Source organism: Natrix helvetica (assembly GCF_964273705.1).
Source record: "Natrix helvetica genome assembly, chromosome: 1".
Taxonomy (NCBI): Eukaryota; Metazoa; Chordata; class Lepidosauria; order Squamata; family Natricidae; genus Natrix; species Natrix helvetica.
Window position 1 is genome coordinate 48,277,270 of NC_138548.1, and position 25,987 is coordinate 48,303,256.

At 39.8% G+C, this 25,987-nt stretch overlaps 1 protein-coding gene across 5 annotated transcripts in view; it reads left to right on the forward strand.

Annotated features, from left to right (window-relative positions):
- Nucleotides 1–25,987, forward strand: part of FOXN3 (forkhead box N3) — a 184,692-nt gene that overhangs the window by 120,597 nt on the left and 38,108 nt on the right. The window lies entirely within an intron of this gene.

Below are 25,987 nucleotides of genomic sequence, written 5' to 3' on the forward strand. Positions count from 1 at the left end.
GAGGGGATAACAGTAGCTGACCATGTAGGCAAAAGCCATAGTCACCCCTTCAGTATATCATTCCAAGAAATTCTACAGAACAATACACAAATTGTGTGATTTAAGCTTAATGACAGATCTCAGGAAGGCAGCAATTGAAAGTATTGTATAGGCCCAATAGACTGCCATACCCAGTGAGTATGTTTATTTCCTATTTATGGATCGGAGCAACCTTGGGAAATGACACTAACATGCTATGTACTGTATTCCCTAAGTGTTGCAATTCACTTTTCATGCATAGGAATTTCTTCTCAACATTTCAGGTCATTGAATTGCTAGATACTAAATTTAAAGCCCTAGATTCATCATCTTTGTTAGCAAAACATCCATTTAATAGGGCATTATTCTGTGCTGTTGATTGCAGGGTATTAGATTGCTTATTTGCAAATGGAAGCTTTTCCTAATTGTCATTAACAGTAATGAAGATTGCACATCTGTTTTAAGTTCTGCCAAGATTATAGGAAAAATGTAAGTCTTTGCTTGCCAATAAAGAGTTATATACCTGTGCACAATTCTTTCTTGGAACATTCCAAGGTAAAAACAGTACAGTATTGAGAATTTCACTTGACCCAAATCCTGCTGATTGTTACAAGCAAACCGGGGATTTTGTGGTTTAAAATAAACTTGATTGCTTAAAAAAAATAAGTCACTGGAGTGTTTCATGGTTGACTTCTTTAGCAATCATCTAAATTTTGTAATGAAACTGCAATCCCTGTTACACATTGCAACAACAATCCAAATTAACAGAAATTAAATAGACATCCATCTTTTTCTCTTCAGGGCAATGATGGAATAGCACAAAGTGAGCTCTTTTCTGTGCATACTTACTGTGTTAAACCATGGATTACTGTTGTGTTACATAACTGTCCTATTTGCTAACAAGCTTTTTATGGCCAATAGAACTGAGTGATGAAGTTTTAGGTTACTGAACTAATAAGTAACCTAATCCAACTTAAAATATTTTATTTTAAACATGGCGAAGTTATCCCAAGGTAAACTTTAGGATCTGTGGTGATTGTCTGAATGCTTCTAAATATAAAGCAGAAATGAAAAGACATTTCACCTATTCCAAAAAATACAAATTTTCATGAGGTGTGAGTTGCTTTTTCCACTGTGAAAGATGCTTGAGATAGCAGTTCTCTTGGAAATAATCTTGGTTGAAAGAAAGCTCTGTAACATTTACAGATATTGCAGCAAGGTTCATATGTATCACATGACAATAATCATTACTTTTCATGGTAAAAATTTCCCTTGGCATCTCAATAGTAATTGTAATGCATTTTCACTTGTATCACAGAAGAGCTGTGGTGTCACAGTGGTTAGAATGCACTATTGCATTCTGACTCTGCCCACAGCCAGGAGTTTGATCATGATTGGCTCACGGTTGACTCAGCCTTCTATCCTTCCCAGGTCAGTAAAATGAGGAGCCATATTGCCAGGTTTACAATTTTGTAAACCACAGAGAGGGCTGTAAAGCACTATGAAGCAATATATAAGCCTAAGTACTATTGCTATCTCTGAAGTGGCTATAATGAATTCAGTCTTTTGTCAAGAAAAAGACAACTATTTTATACCTAGTCACATCCTCTTGTTCCTATAGCCTAGAAATGGACAATATAACACTCCACTTGAATTGCAGTCTTTCAAATCCCTTCACTTTTGCCAGTTGAGGCTGGAGAAATTGTTCTTCAGCAACACCTAGAAAGCCATATACCTGATTTAATCTCAATTTTTCTTCCAAATGGCAAACAAAAGTTAGGAATCAACTTCATTAAAAGCTGGATATTTCTTTACGATGATTCTTACAATAAATTGTGCGTCTCTACAAATATGTATGGTAAACCTTTAAGAGTCACTTATTGCATAAATATGAAACATATCAAGAAGTCAATTTGTAGACCAATCAATATATATCTATAGCTAGGTGTGCACAACATAATATAAAGAAGTCTGGTTGCTGTCCAAACATCTTTTGTGCTGGATTTTTCTTAATGTAATTTCCTTCAATAAAAGAATAGAAAGTATCTTCCTAGATCATTTTGCTTGGCAGCACATTCAGAAGAGAAACAGGCTTTTTATTACTTCTCGGCTCTTTCTCACACAAAGACATATTGTACTTTTTAAAAAAATCTTAGTTAGAAATGTCTCCTGTCACAAATCATCAGCATTCTGCTTTTTTGACATGACTGTAGTTGGCAATGCAGTTTTATAAACTTATTGTACCAAATACAGTAATATTTCATAAGGATGAGCAAGGATGTTTTACTTGTTTTTGATGATGATGTTTCTTTTATTATTTCCAAATATTTATTGGAGGGGAAAAAAGAAATGGCATAATGGGCATGCATGTAAGACATCTATTAATGATCTCTATAAACATCTCTCTTCCAATATACTTGTAGAAATCACTTAATTTTTTCCATAGTTTTTTTTTATTATCTTGCACATTTAATCTGCATATTCCTAGTAAAATCACTCTGCAACAGCGTGTTCTCCATAGTGGGGGGAGTAGCATCCAGGCTGGGTTGACTTTATCTGCTCATTGATTGGACTGAGTGTGACAAGACAGTTAAGCCACGTCCATGTTGCCAGGGAGACCTAGCTTCTGACTCAGTCCCTCAATGTGGACGGATGTGTCATCTCATTATTCCAGAGGAATTTGCAGTAGAATTGATTTAATTGTGAATTTCTGATCTGTATAATAGTGAGTACCTCCTCACTTCACACCAAAATCCCAATTGGGGTGGTGTCTGCCTGCCTTTACCCCCTTGGGGGTAGCATAGAGAGTCCTTTGCGAACTGTCAGCCTCAATGAGGCATTCTGAGGAAGGCTTTTCCTCTCAGAAGAGCCCTCATTGCCTCCTACTACAGCGCTGCCTTCGGGGCTTGCTGTTTACTGAAAGACAGCCGAAGAGGAGTTTGACAGCCAGGGCAGCCACGGGGTCTGCGCCAGAGTGCTCCGCCGCTTCCTTTTCAGGTTGAGTGGCGAACCATGGCTGTTTAAAACACTGCGGAGTGCCCACGCTTGAAAAAACTTTAAATTGCAAGGCAAGTGGCTGGAAGGCTCGGATCGTTGCAGGCAAGTCATTCCCTGCACTGCCAGCATTATCAGCCAGAGGGGAGGCATGCTGCAGCCCTTAGAGGCCCAAGCCGCTTATTTAAGAGCCTCGGAGAGTGTGACAGTTACTTTTAGCGCGAAACGCCATTTTGAACAGAGCTGGAGCCACAATTCAAAATGGCGGCCGCCAGTAACAGTATGGATGTTGCGAGGAACCAGGTTCTCGCAGATGTGCCCACCAGCCCTAATGGAGGTCAGGAGGACCTCATGGCCACACCGGTTCCCCTGCCAGAGGAGCCACCAAGGGGAGGGGGGCGCAAGGCCAGCAAAAAGACCAAGCACCTCTCCAATTCACCTCAGGGCAAAAAAGCTTCAAAGCCCACTTCCAGGTTTGAGCGACAAATACATAAAGCTCTTGAGCGTATTTATAAAAAAGCCAGCAGCAGGAGGATTGCCCAGCCTCTGCTAAGAGGTCTTGTCTGGGACAACTGACAGGAATTCCTTCTCCTGAGAGAATGACAGACGGAGATCCCTCTCTCAACTTAAGAATCCCAATTGACACTTCAGGGATTTGGAGGTCTACCCAGGGATGGCAGTTTGGCTGTGCACCACGCCTGTGGCGCCTCAACCTGCCATGGATTTAACATCCACCTCTGCAGGGGTTCCACCTGGGCAGATGTTCCCCATGTGCGTCCCCAATTTCCAAGACATGATGACTAGAGCTTTTCAGCAATGTCTGGCTGCTGCATTTCAGCAAACTCAGAATCAGCCTCTCAAGGTGGTCATGCCTAGGGCACCAGGGGTGGTTGATGTCCAGCAACAGGCTCCTCCCGTCTCTCCTGTTCAGTCACAGGAGGAACAGGACTCAGATTATGAGGAAGGCGAGATTAGAGAAGAGAACCTCTCTGAGGATGAAGGCATGCCTCCTGCCAAACCTACTTTTTATGGCCTCTTTCAGCCTTCTCTATTTAAATCTATCTTGTTTAAGGCAAAGGCTTCGACCAAATTTGGTGACAAACCCCCAAACACGTCTGCTCAAACTCAAGGGATGTCAGCAGAGACTATATTTGCTCTGTAGGCTATTGAGGCAGAGACAATGCCCACTCCAAAAATCTTTCTTGATCTTGTCAAAAGACAGTGGACACCCCCCAAATTCTAACGATAAGACTTTTTTCAATGTAGATAAGGAGATGGCTCAGGTGCTTCTACTGCCTTCCATTGATGCCCCAGTGATTGCTTTACATACATCTGTGAATATGCCAGAGGTACCTGAAGACGCACTGAAACCAGAGGACAAGAAGGTGGACCTCACGCTATAAAGGGATCATCAGGCCTGGACAGTGAGAGCGGCCACAACCGCTTCCTTTTTTAAGCACTCTTGTCTGCTTTGGTTAAAGGATCTGCAGCAGCGGGTGCCTATTGCGGATGTCAGGGCTCACCAGGACATTAACAAGCTGGAAACGGCCATTTCATGGAGGCCGCTCCTACCGTCGGGTCTAATTCAGGGCCGCCCTCCCATCTTATCGGAGGATGCTTGGCATATTTTGCTGATTCTTGGGATTTTTCCACTTCAGATGCATGAGTTCAGTTCACTGTCAGGTCAGGACTCTCTATTGAATTTCTCTCCAGCCCCCCGAGGGTTTTCTGGACGTACAGTATCAAATAACCCGACTCGGAGGCAGCTTATGCAGGAAGCCATTCAACACTTATTGGACATTAGGGCTAACCAGCTTGTGCTCCCAGATCAACAGGGCCAGGGTTATTACTCCATTCTTTTTGTGATCCCAAAAGCCTCGGGCAGCTGGAGAGCTATTCTTGACCTAAAGCGCCTAAACCGCTTTGTGCATTATCGGAGATTCAAAATGCACTCACTGCATTCCATTCTAGAGGGTATAAGGCAGGGGGACCGCCTTACCTCTATAGACCTTACGGAGGCCTACCTGCATATACTCATAGCTCCTAAACATCGGCAGTATCTCAGGTTTTGTTACTTAGGGCACCATTTCCAGTACCGGGCCTTACCCTTCCGATTGTCATCTGCACCTCAGGTTTTCACGAAGGTGATGGCAGCATTGGCAGCATACCTGAAGCAAGTACCTGTACGACTCCAATGCTATTTAGATGACATATTATTACAGTCATCTTCTGTTAATGGTGCCCTAAAAGACTTAGACATTACCATGTTGACCTTGAGAGATCATGGATTCTCCATTAATCTGGCCAAAAGCCATCTTCAGCCTACCACAAGGCTAGTTTTTAATTTATTGTTATTTATTTGAACTTGACTGTTAAATATTGGTGTTACCTCCTCCATGCTACACTTGTATTTTGATTTAATTGTACGTCGCCCTGAGTCCCTTTGCGGAGAGGGGGCGACTGATAAATCGAAATAAATAAATAATAATAAATAAATAAATAAATAGTCCATCTAGGGGCCTTGATAGACACAGCGTCAGGCACAGTCTTTTTTCGCCTGAGAGACAGCAAAATCTCAGGGAGTTGGTCGTCTTAGCCAATCAGGCGCGGCTTGGCTGTTGCTGGCTGCCAGGACATAACAGTTGGCCTCCCAGGTCATCAGGGAGAGAAGGGTGTCCCTAGCTACATTGGCCAGGTTGTTAGGCACTATGGTCTCAGCCATTGGCATTGTCCCTTGGGCACGCTTACACACCAGAGACTTCAATGGTTTCTTTTCTGCCATTTCAACTTAGAACTGAGGAGAAATTTCCTGACAGTTAGAACAATTGATCAGTGGAACAGCTTTCCTCCTGAAGTTGTGAATGCCCCAACACTGGAAGTCTTTAAGAAGATGTTGGATAGCCATTTGTCTGAAACAGTATAGGGTTTCCTGCCTAGGCAGGGGGTTGGATTAGAAGACCTCCAAGGTCCTTTCCAACTCTGCTATTGTATTATTGTATACCTTACTGGGGTATTAAGAGAGAAGGGAAGAAAACACACTTGCACAAGATTCTGTTAACAACCAATTCAATAAAATATAGCTCTTGTCTTTCTGTGGATCATTTTCCTGATCTTATCTGATCAATGCCTGATCATGGCATTGGGTGGTGATCTGATGTGAAGAATCGGTTACATTTGGAGTTTGGGTGAAAAATTTCAATCTACCTCTAGGCAGTTTTGCCAACAGAGAAAAAGGAGTTTTCTTCTTTTTAATGTTCCATGATTAGTTGTAATTAGGAAATGCAAGTTAGCATTTTATGAATAAGACTTTATGAGACAACTCCTGTGTGGGAAGTAAAGCAAAACAACTGTTTAGTTTTCGTTTTTCAAAGCTCATGTATTGGATAGATTAAAGCACATTTTGGTTTTTGCAGATAATATATTAGCAAGCAGATTGTACATAAACAATAGTATTTTACTCTAACTGCCTAATGCATATGGGTATTTTCTTCTTTTTTCTCTCCTTTAAGTTAAGGTGGCTTTCTAAAGTATATTGTGGCATTTCTTTTCAGCCTGGGTTTTATATGATATAGTGCTTGTGGTATGTGAAATGTTACTCGTTGCCATGGCAATAGATAGCTGACCTAAACTGAGGAAGGAAATGATATGTCAGAAAATCTTGAACTGGGAAACGGCAAGGCATTGTGTTTCTGGGTTGTAGAAGTCCCTTGAAGGATCAGCCAGCACATTCACTGAGTCCATTTTAATACGTAAGTCTGGCAACTAGTCCAGTAGTGGTCTATTTTTAGGTTTTGAAAAACTATGCAGCTTGAAGATTACAGTTCTCCATTTTTACTGGGATGAAATTCAATTTTCAATAGACAGTGTAGCTGTGTTATTATGTAGACAGAAAGCAATATTGCAAAATCAGTCCGTGTGGATGTAAAAGTGTCTAGGATGAATATTTTTCTCATATTTAATTTCCAGAAATTTTCTTCCAAGATTAAAATTGATAATCTCCTTTTAAGAAGAGAATAGTTTTTCTTAGATCTCTTATTTTGAACAGAAAATGAATCTTTTTTGTTTTGTTTTGTTTTTTTCCTCTTCACTTTCTCCCTTACTTTCTCTTCCCTCTCCCTTTTTTTGTTCTGTTCATAAGGGCTTTCCTTTTGAATGTTACTATGTTTTTAAAAAAAATACTTTATAGAAAATTATTTTAATTATGATGACTTGTATATATGTTAAAATATTTTGACTCTTAGTTAATGAGATTCATATGCATCACTTTCACGGAGAGCTACAGACCTTTAGTCAGATGGGCAGGATCCATTTAGGCCATCAAGTCCAAATCACTACCCCATCCCTATACCCTGCCAGTCAGAGCAAATATCTAATTTAAATTTAAAACAATTTAATTTAAAATATCCCATGCAAATGATTATTTAACTTCTGTTTGTATAAATCCAAGTAAGGAAGCCTACCATTGATCATTGTATCTAGTTTCATTATGAAATTACACTTAGCAATATTCAATTGGAATCTGCCTTTCTATTACTTAAATTAGATGTCTCCAACCTATGACCCATGGGCCACATGCAGGCCTGGATAGCTAGTTATGTGACTCCGCATGATTGTAAATTTTTAACCTTATTATGTGAATTGTAGCACTATTAATACACATTAGCTATATTATGTATTTTATATGTGGGCCAAATCAATTCCTTGTCAGGGTTCCGACCAGTGTCCTAACGTAATTAAGAGTCTCAAGCCATCCGGCAATAAAAATCCAGTCTTTTATTAGGAGAACCATGTCAACATTACCTAGGTGAAGCCAACTCTGACTTCAACTCCTTCATGCCTTGCCTCTGTCCCTGTTTCCCCCTCACCCCAAAGTGTGTTACCCTGTTACCCAATGAGGTACTTTTGCGGGTTGCAGAAGTTACTCCCTTCCAGGCATTGCTGGTATCCACGGAGATAGCCTTGACTTGGTCAGCCAGAATGCATCTTGTTATGACTGAGGAATAAATCCCCCTGCCTAAGGCGACTAGGGAGCAGGTCAAGGATGCTACACAAGTTGACATTCCTCTTCAATCAGTGCACCCCAGGCAAACCAAAAGGTTGGACACCCAGCACTTAAATCCATTACTCTGTGTTCTGTACTTTGGAATGAGAAAGTATAATACTTGTCTTTCTTATATATTATTTTTTAAAAAATATTAGAAGAGTTCTATTATATCCTTCTTCAATGTCTTTTCTCACAATTAAAAATATCTTTACCTCCTTCAGAGGACTTAGCTTCATTTCTCTAACTCCTTTTGCAGTTTCTCAGGATCTGTCTTAAAATGTGCTCTCTAGAGTTCCACTTAGTAGTAGTGATGGAGTGTGACCAGAGCAGAAAAAATCAGTGCTTACTTTTCATGATTTGGATATTATATTTTGTAGTAATATATTTTTCAAGTATGATGACAAACCATTGATAAGTAAAAATTTTATAAACATTGACCAGTACAATTTTTGAGTAAACTGTCTATCCATTTAATTGTCAATTTTTGGCTACAATAATCTGACACTTTATCAATTCTCCAGGATTTCTTAAAGTTAAGTGTTCAACCAGGCCATCAACGAGGTTCTCTACCCTCATCTGCAGACTAGAGATTCAGATCACTTTCCCCCAGTGTTAATTTACATGCTACTAAAACTCTTCTGTCTGTTTGTAATCTTCAGTTAGCTGAAATTGTACATCACAGGACAACAATTTCTGAATAAGATATCTCAAATGCATTATTTGAAGAATGAATACAAAACTCAGGAGTCATTTCTTCTATGGAATTGAAATTGCAAACTTCTTAACACTAGTTGTACTCGTAAACATATGGCCTTTGCAGTGTAACACATCAGCTGTGGTCACGTAATCATAATTTCCAATGTTCCCTGCTAGTTTCCACAAGCAAAGGCAATGGGCAGCCAACATGAAGTCTGAAATCACTCCTGCTCACCCTTCTTTTTTGCCTGCCTGTGGTCATTTTGTTTATCTCTATAGGCAAGCAAATATTGACAAAGGATGACTCTAAGGATTCTTTACTGGTTAGGATCAAGTCAAGGACAGCTGATTCAATTTTCTGCCTTTTGAAGAAGAAACGCATCATGCATTTCTTGGAAGAACTTCGTGTGGCAAAGTTTGTCTTTCAATAGTTGTGTAGATGATTAAAACGCCATTCCTTGCAAATTCATTCATTTTTGAAAAGTCTGTGGTTTGCTTTTGGAAGATATCATCAACATCTTTTTATTTAGAAAGCAATAGTAGGCATTAATAATGATTTTGTTTTTTCCCCTCAAGTATTAAAAAAATACATATTAAACTCACCATTACAAAATCAGAATTTGTAGAAGATGACAGGCTGAGCTTGAGGGAGAGTTCAAAGACGTCATAAGTCACAAATCCATGCATGCCCACAAGAGATCTAAGTTATTAAGTACATTTTATCAATTGGCCAATGCTACTCACTTGGTACCCCAAAAATGCTGTATGATAGGAACTCTCAGAATGAAAGTGGAAGTGGGGTAGACCTTGCAAAACCTGGTGTCGGATGGATAGGATTCATTGGATGAATCTTGCTGCCCTATGCGCTTTACACCAAAGGAACCAATGATGATGATAATGACTCATTCAAGTTATTTTCTTGGTTTTTTTATTCCTCTACCTCATCCTCCTCTACAGAAAGATTGCTTTATAGTGGCATTTTAAATGATACAGAATTATTGAGAAATGAGTTAAAATGAAATCCATTACATTATGTATTTGTATAATTTATGTATTGTTGAGGTGCACTTTGGGAGCATTTGTGGTCTGTGTTCAAAATCTCCAAGACTGCTTCTCAATCAAATAAAATATATTTCTTTTAAGGAAAGAGCAACTATCACATCTGTGACATAGAACAAGTTTAACTTGAAAAGATTGACAGATTATTGAGCACTCGCAAAGCCCTGCTTTCTTTTCTGGACAAGACATGAAATACAAAGGGAAATTGGCCTGTGAAATTATTCTCTCTTGAAATCCATTGAAGAGGATTATATTACAGGAACATATTTTAATTAGTTTATCAATATGTATGTGTTTCTGTTTGCCTATGAAGGGTAGGTTTGATTTTACGTTAATGTGTATTGTATTAAAATAAAGATAATGTGAAATATGGCAATAATCTCCATAGGCCATGAATGTTGTTAATTATGGGATAACAAGAAAAGCAAAAAATGCCTCTAGTATTCTAAGCAGAAAAATCCCTAGTTGTAGAAATGTAGAAAGGTTGATTGGTGGTTTGCATAAATTCAGATGTTATGTTCCTTATGTCCAACTGCTTCACATAAACACCTTGGGGAAGAGATTGTACAAGATGAAATCACAATCATCTAATAGAATTTTAAACATGTCTGTACTGGAAAAATGAAGTGCTGTTTAGGCACAGTATAAGATAGCAAATGCATTCAAAATACAGAGGGTTACAAAAATTTGGCATTGTTCAGTAAAAGAGGTAGCTCATGGTTGAACTCCTTGAGCTTGATTGTTTACAGACTTTTCATTATCAAACTAGGTAACAACATGTAACATTGTTTGTGCTTTTATTTTACTGGCTATTTCAAGAACATTTTAATTCCACCGGAAAACATTTATAAGATCTCTATATCAAAGTCTAAGCTTAAGAGATTTGTATAGAATATTTAACCTACATTTCAATAAGTCCTGACGTATCTTTTTAATCCATTTTTCAGTGGATACCTATGCAACTATTAAAAATCAGAAGTCTGATTTTTCTTTTTGCTGTGATATTAGGGCAAGTTTGATGCAGTGTTTAATGTGCTGACTTAGAAACTGGGAAACACAGTTCACATTGTTACAAACATATAACAATAAGCAGCATCTGCCTGTCCTTGCAAAGAACTCAATAGGTGGATAAAAATACTGAATCCAATCTAAACAGCTGGCTGACCATGCGACCAACGTGATTATAATGAAGTCAATAACAGAGAATAATTGCTGTCTATGCAAAAAAAAACAACTAAAGATATAGTGGACCATCTAGTTAGCTGCTGCAAGTAGATTGTACAGACTGACCACAAACAACAGCATGACAAAATAAGCAACAATGGTTTATTGGAATATCTGCAAAAAAAAAAATCAATTTGCCTGCCCGACAGAATTTGTGAAGCCATAAAATAGATAAAATAATACAAAATGAAGGAGCTAAAGTGTTCTGTGACTTTAGAATTCAAACAGACAGGCATCTGCCACATAACATCCAGACACAACAACAAGAATGACAATAAATCTGGTTAGTAAAAATTGCAATATCTGGAGATAGGAGAAAAATCTGCAAATAGAAGTAAAATGATTGTGACAAAAGAAAGCAAAATAATATCAGTAGTAATAGGCACTATGTATACAATTCCAAAATATCTGGAGCATCTCTTGAACATCATTAGTCAATTGCAAAAACAGTTTTACTTGGAACAACTTTTGACAGATACCTTTAATATTATTAAATAAAATCTGTCTATCCAGGTCCTTAAAAAGAATAGGTGGACAAAAATGCCAAATTTAGTCTAAACATCTGGCTGAATGCAATCAACCAAACTAATAGTGCAGATGTCATAACAGATCAATTTGAAGAGTTGCTCAGATTGTATTACAGTTCTACTTAAAAATTATTTTTTCTTTAGAAAATATTGTCTATATTAATTTCTTGTCTACATAGAAAAAATACAGTCGGTTCAGGAGTAATTTCTTCTAGCCAAACATCTTTTAAATTAAAATGATATTTAAATAGCCTTTTTTTCAGGGGATCATTTGGGACTAATTTCTTTACCTAACTAGACAAGATATAGGTTTGCAAAGTTTTTCTTTCTTTTCAAAGGAAAACAAATTCTGGTTCTGATGTATAAAATTGTTTTTAGCATTTAAATAATAGAATGGTGAAAGTTCCACCAACACCTGCCATTTTTAAAGGATAGGTGCTTCATATAATATGCAGGATTTTTGCTAATTAACATGTTGAATTATGTGACAGCATGCTTTTAGGATTTTTTTTCCTTAAAAAAGGGTTAATAGACAACTTGAGTTTCAAGAGCTTAATGCATAGCCATTGGAGACTAGACAGATGCTTTGTGTATGCAAAGGAATGAATGAAGGTATATAATGCCTGAAGTAAATTTAATGCGTCAGCATGACAATGCTGGTTATGACCCTGTATGAAGGGTACATATGAAATTAGCTTCATTAATGTAAGCCTTGTAAAATAAATGTTGCATACAAAAACAAAAGAGCCAGTCCTTTGTTAAATAGCCAATTTAAAAGTGCTTTTAAACAATTATAAATCTGAATAGATTCAGTGTTCCCAGTGTCATCAAATATGATCAAGATGTACTAAGCATGGAAAGACTGGCATTTACCTGAAAGGAAGAAAACCTTGAATTAAAAACAATCCTCTCTCAAGGAAGGCTAAGCAGAATGAATGTTGCAAACAGACAAATCTTGCATTCTTCTCAGTTTCCCTGCCGTCAGCTTAAGTTGTCATCTCCCACTGAAACTAATGCTGGTGGTTTTTTTCTTTCAACAAATATGTGCTTATGACACTTTCATGTTTGTGTCACATACTCCCAAAAAAGGATGGATTAAAATTTATTGAAATTAATAAATGATTAATCATTTAAAACATCTGCATATAAGCAGATCATTCTTTCTCAGACACAGGGAAATAAATGAAATCTACACTAAACAGAGATGAATAGAATGAATTACTAATGTATATTTTTCCCAGTAGCAGCTACCTTTGTAAGATGTGAAAGCATGCCATAGAAATTCTGTATTAATTATACAGACGTACAGACAAACACTTCAACAAAGAGTACAATAACATTGTATACCCTATTAAGACAAACAAGAAATATTACAAAAGCAGGAGGCAAAGATATGTTTCTCTCTGTGTTTTTTTTAATGTATCTTTAGCATCCCATTCTGAAATGTTAAAACTTTGTTTTGAATGATTTCATTGATGATAATCTTCTCTAACCTGAGATTCTTGAAGATTCACATCTGGTTAATTCTGCAATTTGGAAAGGAGATTTACAAAATGCATATTCCCAGAACTGAAATGTTTCTTATTGATGCAGCCATGGAATGATACCATCTCACAACTGCTTCCTTAATGTATAATGTTTGAGTCATCTTTCAAGATAGAAAAGATCCTTAAAATGAGCATATTATTTACATTCAAAACATAGACCCTTATGTCCGATAAAACAGATTAAAAAGGGGGAGAAAAGAAGACAGTCCTTTGTTAAATGTATCCATTGACTTGGGACAAGTTTGATTACAAAAACTAAATAGAAATGTGTCTTTTCTCATCCAAGACGTGGCCTGCTTATCTTAGAAATTTCTCTGTCCAAAAAGCAGTTTGCTCCTCTTTTCTTTTCTTTTTTGTCCTCCGTTGCTTTCTTGCAAAAGGAAATGTGACCTCACAATTTGAAACTTATTAAATGAACTCCAGCTGCTTATTTGCTGTTTAGTTGTTGTGGACAGTGAAAGCAAAAGTATGTGAAAACAAAATTACCCAAATTGAAAGATCAAAACCCTATGCCAGTTGTTTCATTCAAAATTTGCACTTGAGGTTGTCAAATAATGGCGGGGGTATGCATGTGTGCTTCTGGGTGGCTATTCTTTCTTATGATGTTTGTAGAAATAATGACCCTTTCATTGCTACTTCAGCTATTATAACAATAAAAAAATAGTGAAGTTGCACATGAATCAAGTTCAACTTCCATGGTGACTCCCTGTGTAGTGTTCTTGGGAGCAATATGGATGTGGTTTTCTATTAGCTTTTCCAAGATATTTTTTTTAATTTCCCAGTCTCACCTATAGCTCTAACATTTCACAGCCCTGGCCTTTCATTCAAGTATTAGCTAATTCTGATTCTGCTCAGGACAATAGTCCATCCATGCCGTGTTTATACATCATACTAAACTGTTCTTTGTCTTACCCATAGTTCATTGCTCTTTCTTGAACTATTGTGGATTGGTTAGATTGAATACAATCAAAGCTGATATTCCCAGTTGAATCTCATGTTAAACTAGTTCGTTACTGTTTCAAACAGTGACTTACTTCCCTAAAACTAACTTCAGCTTATTTACTACCCCACGTTCACATTAAATCAAAATCAAGTCTTACTGTGCTTATTGTAAGTATGAACCCAGCCACAAATTTGAATAGCTTTTAAGCCATAGGGAGAAAATGGTATCCCTAGGCTGTATACAATACCTACTTTTATATTGAGCTTCTGCACTTTATTATTGGCATGAACTTTGTTAGATTCAGATAACTGCCAATCATATTTTAAAACTTTAGGTTTTCCTTTTTTCCTATCTGATAAACGGTATCTTACTTTTACTTTGCAGTTATTATTTGAATTTCAAAGAGTAATAATTCCTGGTTACCTGTGAATTCTTATAACACCAGTATATAGCAGATTTATACGTGAACTGAATAATATTATGAATGAAGTAAGACCAGCAACAGAAAAGGCAATAGAATGAAGATGCTAACAGGTTATAAAATAGGGACAAAAAAAAAGCCTCTGGCAGTTATATGAAAAGTATAATTTCCAAAAAGCATTGGCTGGCAAAGCAGTTTTTTTTTGGGGGGGGGAGGGGTGATTTTGTGGCTTAGAAAGACTGGAAGAGAAAACCTAATAATTAGTTTATGGTAACAATGTAGCTAAATTCCACATAGTTGAAGTATTTTAGATGTTTAGCTCCAAACATATAGTATATTAAATCTATCAAAAAGGAAAGGGAATTGCTCATGGCAGGCAGATTCTCTGATATTCTCTCTGATATTCTAAGGATATCCCTCCCAGTGTCTGAAAACCAACTGGTATTATGCTCTAATACATTTAGATTATAGACCCCTAATCAGGGGGCATGTTAGTGGAATCTTGTGGCATTGTAGCCCAACTCATCTGAAGGATCCCAGCTTGCCCGGCTCCACTGTAACTACTTTCCTCATATGCTAAACATGGAGTCATTAAAGGTAAAGGTTCCCCTCGTACATATGTGCTAGCCATTCCTGACTCTAGGGGGTGGTGCTCATCTCCTTTTCAAAGCCAAAGAAGCAGCGCTGTCTGAAGATGTCTCCGTGGTCATGTGGCCAGCTTGACTAAACACCGAAGGCATACAGAACGCTGTTACTTTCCCCCCAAAGGTTCCTATTTTTCTACTTGCATTTTTACATGCTTTCGAACTGCTAGGTTGGCAGAAACTGGGACAAGTAATGGGAGCTCACTCTGTTACGTGACACTAGGGATTCGAACCGCCAAACTGTCTATCTTTCTGATTGACAAGCTCAGCATCTTAGCCACTGAGCCACCGCATCCCATTATGGAGTCATTAGTATCAGACTATATGATGTATAAGCCAGGCTATGATAAGGAGGTATGGTCCTACTCTCAGTTTCTACATACTTAATATGGCAAAAATTGCCCTATTGACTCTAAATGCTCTAAGAACATAGGAAGAGATCAGGCCATTAAGGGAGTTTACTGTTCACAATGTTCACATTATTTGCAGCGAAGCAAATAAGAGAAAAATATCTTTTTTTTTAAAAAAAAGTAAAAATTGACTTTTGACAAGCTAGAATGCAAAAACAATGTTGAGAAGTCTGTTTTTCTGTGGCATGGCATGGCCTGTGCATGCCAGAAGCCTTTCCCCATCAAAGAAGCTAATTGCTCCCGCCCAGAAAAGGAGCAGGCAGCCTTTCTATTTGGAGTCTGTTAAATGAACTCTAGTCATTTATTTGCCGTTTAGTTGTTGTGGAAGCAAGACCAAAGGCTGTAAAGAATTTAGCCAAACAAAAGACCAAAGTCCTATCTAGTCCAGCATTCTGTGCCACTTAGCAATCAGTCAGATGCATTCAGGAAATGGACACAAGGACGATAGGCTCTGCTACTTAGCAATCAGTCAGATGCACACAGGCATGGACACAAGGACGATAGGCTCTGCTACTGTTTCTCTCTAGCAGTTGATTAGTTAAGAATGCTGCCTTTGTTTTTTGCAGATAGCCATTGATAACATGAGTGATTCCGACTAGAAGTGCTTAATACTGTATCTCTGTTCCCACTGGATTTGTCCAGTTTTAAAATCATCTAAATTAGTGGCCATCAGTTACATATAAGAATCTTTTGTCACTCTTGAACCTACATTATGTTTTAATGGTTGATATTGTTCTCAATATTCAAAAAGGAGCAAAACTTTCCTTTGATCACCTGTTATATACCGTTTATGATTTTATGTTCAGTATTTCTGTATCTGTCATTATTCATTTTCTTTGAAAGCCAGAAAGTTCATAGGGGAGTTGTTTGGATGCATAAACACAGCATTTTGTTTACACGTTTTTTACACTTATTTTGGCAAAATTATGTAATTCCATCCAAACAATCTAATCTAATCTAATCCGGCACTTGGGAGCTCAACCTATCTGTTGTAGTTGGAAAAATTGAACCTAAGTGGACTGTTCAAAAAGATCACACCTAGGCCCACAAATCTGCACCATCATGGAGCATAAAGTATAGTAGAATAGAACAGAACAGAACAGAAGCTATCTGCATGTCATGCCCCCAGGTGGAAACTGATCTGAAATAGATCTAGGCATACAGCTTCATCCAGGTACACATAACGTTGTTCCATCAGAATATTCGTAGTCATTTTGGCCATGAATGGAATATTCAAAAGTAGCCTGAAAATATTTTTTAAAAGTGAGCAATCTAACGTTAGCTTCCTTAGGAAGAAATGTATAAATGCCTCTTTTATAAGCCTTTCCCCTGCTGAGGAAGTTATTAATGTTAAATGCAACCTCTCCGTTATCTGATCCCTCCTAGCCAGTACCAGCCAAAAGGGAGCAGGACACATTGTGGTCCAGATTCATCCATGAATCCTGTTCAGATCCACAAGGACAACAAACTAGAACTGATTCAACAATCTCTCACACTGTTGCCAAATTTTTTGTTGAGCTGGCACTTTGATGAAGCAGTTAACATGCTGGAATAAAAAGGCCGTAGGTCCGGGATGGTGAACCTATGGAACGTGTGCTGGAAGTGGAACGCAGAGCCATCTCTCGGGGTACATCAGCCGTCACACCCATTCCGGGGTCCAGCGCGCATGTCAGCTGGTTTTCGCATGCATGGGAGCACCGGAAACCAGAAGAGCAGCTCCCTGGTGTGCCAGGAAGCTGAAATTCTGGTTTCCGCCACGCATATGCGTGCTGGCCAGCTGGTCTTAGCGCGCATATGCACACCAGAAACCAGAAAACCAAGTGACCAGTGCGCATGCCAGAAACCGGAAGCTTGCACCAGGGAAATGCTCTTCTGGTTTCTGGCACTCCCTTGCGTGTGCACGTCCACTCCCATTTCAGCACTCGGTGCCGAAAAGGTTCACCAACACAGCCACAGGTTGTAGTCCGATGTATAGAAGGCAATTAGATGCCTTTCAGCCCATCACAATGTTTAGTCCAACCTGCCTCAGATGAGCTCCTGAGTGCCTGGATTAGATTAGATTGTAGCCTGGATGGAATAATATAATTTTGCTAAAATAAAATAAGTGCAAAAAAGTGCAAGCAGAATCCTCAACCTAATTCATTCACCTCGTTCATGTATTTTCCTAAAGATCTACATTGCAGTTCATAGTAGCTTACCTTACAAAGAAATTTGGACCGGGAGGCCTTGCGCACAGTCACTCATGCGCTGGTGACGTCCCGCCTGGACTACTGTAACGCTCTCTACATGGGGCTCCCCTTGAGGTGCGCCCGGAGACTGCAGTTGGTCCAGAATGCAGCCGCGCGGGTTATTATGGGGAGATCGAGATTCTCCCATATAACACCTATCCTGCGCGAGCTGCACTGGCTTCCTGTGGCCTACCGGGTGCGCTTCAAGGTACTGGTTACCATCTTCAAAGCGCTCCATGGCACAGGGCCTAGTTACCTGCGGGATCGCGTCCTGCCCCATACATCCCTGCGACCCACTCGCTCACACAGGGAGGGGCTACTCCGGGTGCCGTCCTCTAGAGAGTGCCTGGGGACGGTGCCCAGGAGTAGGGCCTTCTCTGTGGTGGGCCCTACCCTTTGGAATGACCTCCCCCCAGACATCCGGACAACAACCGATCTTCGCTCCTTCCGTATGAAGCTGAAGACCTACCTGTTTTGTCAAGCCGGCCTGGCATAACGTTACTATCTTGCCACCCCAGGTCATTTTACAATGGGAAATTTTGTTTTTAATATTTTTGGGGTTTTAAACTTTGTAAGTATGCTTATTTATGGACTTATTTTTACCTCCTCTGCACGATTTTATGGTGCTATCTTGATTATTGCTCTGTACGTCGCCCCGAGTCCCTGTGGGGAGAGGGGGCGACTAATAAGTTCAATAAAATAAATAAATAAATAAATAAATATGAAAGTTTTCCCTCTGAAGGAGAAGAGGATATAGCAGTGATGACGAACCTATGGCACACGTGCCACAGGTAGCACGCGGAGCCTTTTGTCAGGGCACGCGAGGTGCTGGCCAGCGCGCATGCGCACACTGGCCAGCTGCGTTCACCCTTTTTTAAAGCCATTTTTCGCCCTCCCCGGGCTCCAAAGGCTTTAGAGGAGCTTGGGGAGGGCGAAAAGAGCCTCCCCCACCCCCTGGAGGCCCTTAGGAGGCTTCATGAGCTTCCCTGAAGCCTCCGGAGCGCAGAAAAACCAGCCCTACGGGCAAACCAGAAGTTCAGGAATGGACTTCCTGTTTGCTCTGAGGTTCATTTTGACTGCTCCGGAGGCTTCAGGGAAGCGTCCTGAATGTCCCTGAAGCCTTCGGAGCGCTCAAAACAACCCTCCAAGCAAACCGGAAGTGACTTCTGGTTTTCTCGGAGGTTCATTTTGACTGCTCCGGAGGCTTCAAGGAAGCATCCTGAAGGTCCCTGAAGCCTCCGGGGGGGAGACTATTTTCACCCTCTCCAGGCTCCTATAAAACCTCTGGAGCCTGGGGAGGGCGAAAAAAGCATGCAAAAAATGGGGGGTCACGCCTGTAGTGCGTGTATGCGTACTGGGGGTTGCGCATTGCATTATGGGTGTGGCACGCTCGCACACGATCCCCCCCTGCGCTCCCCTTACTTATGGCACACGAGCCCAAATGGTTCGCCATCGTTGGGATATAGCATTGCCTGGCATGCTTAGTGAATACCAACCCTCCAGTGCTTTGCCCTATGCCCTGTGCTAAAATTGGCAAACTGCCCTTAGTATTGGAACATTTCCAAATCCCTTGGAAGAATTGACTATTATTTAATAGTCATACATCCCTGCGACCAATCCGCTCGCACAGAGAGGGACTTCTCCAGGTGCCGTCCACTAAACAGTGTCGGGGGGCGACGCCTAGGAGCAGAGCCTTCTCTGTGATGGGCCCAGCCCTGTGGAATGACCTCCCCCTTGACATCAGGATTACCTCCGATCTCCGCTCCTTCCGTGTAAAGCTCAAGACCCACCTTTTCCAATTAGCTGGCCTGGCTCAACCATAGTTTTATCCCATTGCTCCTGACAGTCTTTTTTAAATTTGTAATTTTAACTGAGGGTATTTTAATTGTTAATTTTAATTCTATTATTACTATTGTATGCATTTAACGATTGTTACCTCCTCCATGTACATGTACGTGTATATGTTTATATGTATGTGTATATGTATTGTATGTATATGTATATTTGTATGGTTTTTTTTTTTCAAAAAGTTTTATTGGTTTTTTAAAACATTTATAAGGAAAAGGGTAAGTGGAATGGTTACAAATTTTGGCAGTTGCAAGTGTGGCAGATGCCCCCTCCCTCCAAACTCATAGGTTACATCTAAATATCAAACATTAATACATAATCATAAAAAATCAGCATATTAATTCTAGAAAAAATAATTTTCAATCGGTTTATATAGTTATGATATATAGTCTAGATATAATTTCATTATTACTTTCGGTCTGTTTATAACATTGTGGTTTTCTTATTCATTTTTGTGATCTGAGCTTTCTTGGTGTTGCCCCTTCACCCCCCGCTGGCAGAGCTCCGGCCCCTCCCGTGTCCTGTGTGACCATTGTGGTATCTTCTGTTTTTTCTAGGTTCGCTTTATTTTTTTCCATAAAGGCCTGTGCCTCTATGGGTGTGTTGATTCTGATTCTTGTCTCCTCCCAGAATATCAGCATACCTTCAGGCATCAACCATCTAAACCACACCCCCTTCTGGTATAGTTTATTCTCCAATTGCGAAAAATAGTTTTTCCTTTTCTCCCTAATTTTTTTGGGAATCTGCTTCAGAATGGTTATCTCCCTGTCATGGTATGTCAGTGTTTGCCCCCTTTGTACACCCAGAATTTCATCTCTTGTGCTTTTCCTAAGGAATTTAATATGAACCTCCCTGGGTACATTGTGTGTTCTGGCATATGCTGAATTCACTCTATAGACCAGATCTATCTCCCATTCCATCTGCTGTTTATCTTTGTGTATGTATTCAGCTAAAATATTAGTCATAATGTCCCTTATGTTTTCCCCATCTGTTTCTATTACATTTTGAAATCTAAGATAAAAGGACATTCTCTCAAACTCTGTTTTCATTTGTTGGATATCAAGTTCTTTGTTTCCCTTCTGTAAAGCCTCTACCCCCCCTCTCGCCTCCGCCACCCCACCCTCCACAAGGTCCAGTCTCTGTGAGTTCTTATAAATTTGAGCTTGATTCTCTTTAATTTCATCTTTCATTTCCCTTAGCTGTTTCTTGATTTCCTCCTGGCCCTGTAAAATTTGTTGAAGCATTTGTTGAAGGTCTATCTCTGTAGTCTTAGGTTGCATCAGTTCTGTTATCTTTGACTGTGTGGCTGGACTGGATGTTGCAGATGTTGGAGCAGAAGTGGCAAAGCCAGGTTTTCCAGGAGGTGGTCTTTTTGGAGACATGGTTTAAAAAGCAAAGAGATCAGTCAGTGTAGAAACTGGGCAGCTGGAGAAGTAGAGCAGGCAGGCGAGTCCAGAAGGCAGAGGATCCAAACAGGTGGGAGTTTCTTTAGTCACTCTAGCAATAGATAAAAGTTTTTTCTCCAAAGAGTTCAGAAAATAACAATCCACAAGAGATTCCTCTGGGTGACTCGGAGACAAAGACCGGAAGCCTGAATTTTAAAGGTGGAGTCAGGTTTCACAGTTCATGAAGACAACGGAAGTGTGCCATCTTGCCCTGCCAGCTTTGGGCTCAGAGGCATAAATTTTTTTAAAAAAAGTTCAAAAAGTTCTCAGATCATCAATAAGTTCTGGATCTAAGTCCCATGAAAAGCACTTTTGCTGGGGTGAGGCATCGTTAGTTGGCTCTCCCCCCTCCTCCTTCCCCTGGGGGTGAGAGCAGAATTTTAACAAGCCGCTTGTCCAAGGGGGGGGAATCCCCCTCCCCTCTAGCCGCTCCTCAAAGAGTGAATCCGAAAGGTTAACTTTTAAAATTACTGAAAAGTCTATCCATTCAAAAGTAAGGGGATGAAGAGAGGAAGCATCTCACCACACTGCCGCTGCTTCCTTCAGTTTTGCATTCTCCGATTGGCATGGGGCGAGACGCAGGCGCGTCCTCCAAAACTGCTCCCCGGTGCCTGGAGCAAAGCGGAAAAGCCCCCACCAGCCGCCGCCGGTGCCAGAGCCTTCCGCGAGCCGCTCCTTCGGCAGGGCGCCTCTTCGGGGCGTCCTGTGCCCCCCCGAAGACGGGGGAAGCCCACCGAAGAGCGGGAGCGGGCAAAGTCCTTGCCCGTCGCCGTAGCCGCCGGAACCGGAAGTCCATTTGTATGGGTTTTTATTGTACGCCGCCCTGAGTCCTTTTGGAGAGGGAGCGGCTAACAAATTAAATTTATTCTATTTATTCTATTTATTCTAATAAGTCTTTTCATTCATAATGTTCCAAATTTTGAATTGTTTTACTCGGGGGATTTGTTTAAATTTCAAAGTTAAGTGCTTTAAGGACCTAGTACCATAATACAAAAATCAGTCACTCTGCCCAATACTGAGTGCCATTGGTTATTGCATTTTAGATGACACATAGCAAGGCAGATACACATTGCGGTAATTTTAACAGTTGGGTAGAAATGAAGTGGTCTGAAAGTAGCATCTTCTCTCTGTTGTGCTATATTTAGATATGCAATGCACTCCTGTGGCAATTTTAAAAAACGAATACAGTTACCCAAAATAGAATCATTCTCAGCCTTCAGATGTGTGTTTGAGTCATTATTTTTAAACCTATGCTGTAATTTTCAGCACCTCTTAAGGGATTTAATATTTATCCATGTTTCCATATTTGTTGAAAGTTTTCAGCAAAGCTCTGAATATTCTAATCAAAATAAACTCCCAACATAGTAAAACAACAAACCTAAATTGCCCGGTGTTTGTTAATTTGAGGTTCATGAGCCGAAACTAGTATATAGCTGTGCAAGTATATTGTTACATTTTAACTAATGCTATATAACATGTTGGGAATGGTCAGTTTCCCAATTAATATCTTGAAGTAGTCCTCTCTGCCTCCTGAATGGCAGCCCATATGTGTGCAACTGTGCTGGTAGGGAGAAAGAACTTGTATATATTATGCCAAGTCCGGGCATCAGTGCCTAGGAGGTAATTCAGTGCAAACCTTGCTGAAAAGACATTTAAGTGGAAATTCCATGGACTCCACTGTAGCATTTTATATGTAAGTTAAAACTATATATTTATTTATACTTTATTATTTATTTACTTTGATAAAGCTAAAACAGTGATGAATAACCTTTTTGTCATATAATCCAATTTGTGCACGACACACACCCTGTGCATGAATGCACGACATCCCTGTCCCCTGTTTTTGGCCCAGCAGCCTCCCTGCAGCCTCCTGGGACCAAAAACAGGTTGTGGGGGGCACACTCTCCCCCATCCCCTACGCATGCACACGCGCCCCCTGCCCCCCCCCCACATGCACAGTGGAGCTGAGCTGGGGGTGACGGCTCATGGGCCCACAGAGAGGGCTCTGCATGCCACCTGTGGCACGGGTGCCATAGGTTTGCCATCACGGTGCTATAATATCCAACTTTATATCTCTATCGGATAGTCTATCCTAAGTTATCTGAGGGACTCCACTTCCCAGTGCCTGGAGACTATTAGGGCCTAGATGGGCACAATGGGCATAGACTCAACCCAGGCAAGACTGAACTGGCTTTGGGTATTTGGGTCTTCTGATGACAAGGTTTTTCCACTTTTGATCTTGGATGGGTTGGCACTGCCCCATACAGACCCATGTGCAATCTGGAGGTCATTTTGTACTTACTCATCCTGCTAGAAGAGAAGGTGATAGTTGTGGCTAGAAAAGCATTTGTACAGCTTCAGATTGTACATCAATTGCATTCATTCCTGGACTAAGAGGCTTTGTACGCAGTCATCCATGCCCTTGTGACCTCTTGTCTTGACATATGTAACATCACTACTGTGTGAGCTGTATATTTCTGGAATGAGTTTGGATTTCTGGAGCCAACAGTTCCAGAGAAAGTCCATCTCTGGTACTGAATGGAGTTGTATTTCCCTGTCCAAATTTAATCTCAGGCCTGGGCACATAATCAATACTTCAAGGCTTTACAAAAGGCCCACAGGTTTGAGGCCATCTTAATAAGATGGTGTGCACCCATCCAAGAAAGGGACTGAGTTACTTGACATTAAATTCACAGATTTTCTGGATAAACATTTAAACTGAACAGCGGGGACAGAGAATTAATTGATACAGAACATTTCTGTCCCCAGCAATCTAAAATTCATAGGGTTATCAGTGCATGTGACATAGATGTTTGTGCGGGTAAGATTATCACTCCTGCTGTCAAGCAAAACCAAGCATTTAATAGTGATTGCACTATTAATAGTGAGTGCATACCATGTGCATGAATCATACAAGTGGCAAGAAAATAGGGGCAGTCAGGCATAACACATGTTATTTTGACAGTAAACACAAGATCAATCAAAATGGACTCAAATGTCTATACACCAATGCCCAGAGTATGAGGAATAAACAGGGTGAATTAGAAATTCAAGTAAATGAGGGCAGATACGATATTGTTGCCATTACAGAAACATGGTGGATGAAACCCACAATTGGAACATACAGCTGGAAGGATTTAAATTATTTAAAAGAAATAGACCAAATAAAAGAGGAGGTAGAGTTGCACTATATATAAGAAATAACAACATCTCTACAGAAGTAGAGCACAACAATGATGAAAACTACCTTGAATGCATTTGGGTCAATATTGGGGGGGGGGGGTGACATTGCCATAGGTCTATACTACAGGCCACCCAACCAAGCAGAGGATGTAGATGAACTTTTTACTAGTCAGCTAACTAAGGTATGTAGGAAGCACACCACAATAGTAATGGGAGATTTTAACTACCTTGACATCAACTGGGAAACAAACTCTGCACCAAATGGAAGATCCAACAGGTTCCTAACAAACCTAGCAGACAACTTTGTTTCCCAAAAAGTAGAGAAGGGAACAAGAGGATCAGTTATATTGGACTTAATTCTCACTAACAGAGAGGAAATGATAGAAGGTTTGAAACTACAGGAACCTTGGGGGTAAGTGATCATGCAATATAGGAATTCCATATTATGCAAGCAGTAGAACAGTAATATGTCTCTGCAAATTAACCTTGCTTTTATCACATCTATATACTACTTTATACATTACTTTCTACAACCTTAACACCTATTTTTGAGAATCTCAACCCCATCCACCATGACTTTCTGTCTTTCCTTTCCTCTCAAGCCATTTGCTCTTCCTTTGTTTCCTTGTTTGCAATTCATCCTCATTCTTTAATTAAGTTTCCTGTCAAATTACTAGACTGACCTATTTGTTTTTGTTTTTCACCAGTTGTATTTTAAAATAGTTTAGTCGATTTCCCACAAATGCAAGTGAAAGCTACTTTTACCCAAGCATTTTACACTGTGCAAGCTAGGATCCTTAATCTAGAAACTACCTTGCAAGTTATTGAAAGCATTACATTGTCTTTTAGTGGTTTTTTTAATAAGGCTTTTGGGGAAAGATATTTGCTACTAAGAGCTCTATTCTGTGGGAAACAGGATCATAGCAGGGTCTTTTAGTTTCTGGTTAAACTGGGGAATTTTGTCGAGCTTCAGTACCTGACAAATGGGGGGGGGGGGAGAAAACAACATCCAAATAAAACTGCCACTGTTCCTGACTGTCGCTGTGTCTGGCTGGCAGAAATTCCATCAAGACTTGATGCCTAGAGAGAGAGAGATGATAGCAATGCTATCTATTTTGAAAGCAGCCATGTCATGTTAAGTTCTCTGAATAACCCAATGCCATTGCAACTAGCTATTATAAGAATGGTGAAAAAATGGTGATAGAGTTACTTTGATTTTGTTTTTCCTTCTTAACCTTTTTCTCTTCTATGTCACAGCTATTTGGAGTATATGTTTGGAGTCAGATTTATTTTGATTATATGACATGAAGTTGTTAATGATTCTTAATGACCACATAGATAAATTTTCTCTAATATGTTTTGTAAATTGCTTCTCAACAAGCATGTGTGAGAGGGAAGACTTTCTTTTCAGGATAACAATACTAAAACAAGAATTGTTATTATATTAAAACCAATTGTTATTATATACACTAGTTCCCCCCCAAAAAAGCCAAGCCACAAGCATTTAATGAGATTTTAAAAGATGAGATAACATCTAAAACAAGTGCAATGTTTTAATGTTCTGTATCCTGTTCAACCTGTTGATGAAATCAAGGCCTACAGATCCTATTATCTCCCATGCCCAACTGTGTGTTGCCATGCCTTATATTTGAATCACATAGCAACAGTATTTGTTTTCTCTAAGTTTGTTTTATAAAACACAACATTTTACCTGGTTACTCTAAACACAATTGGCAAGAGCAGATTGAACTCATGG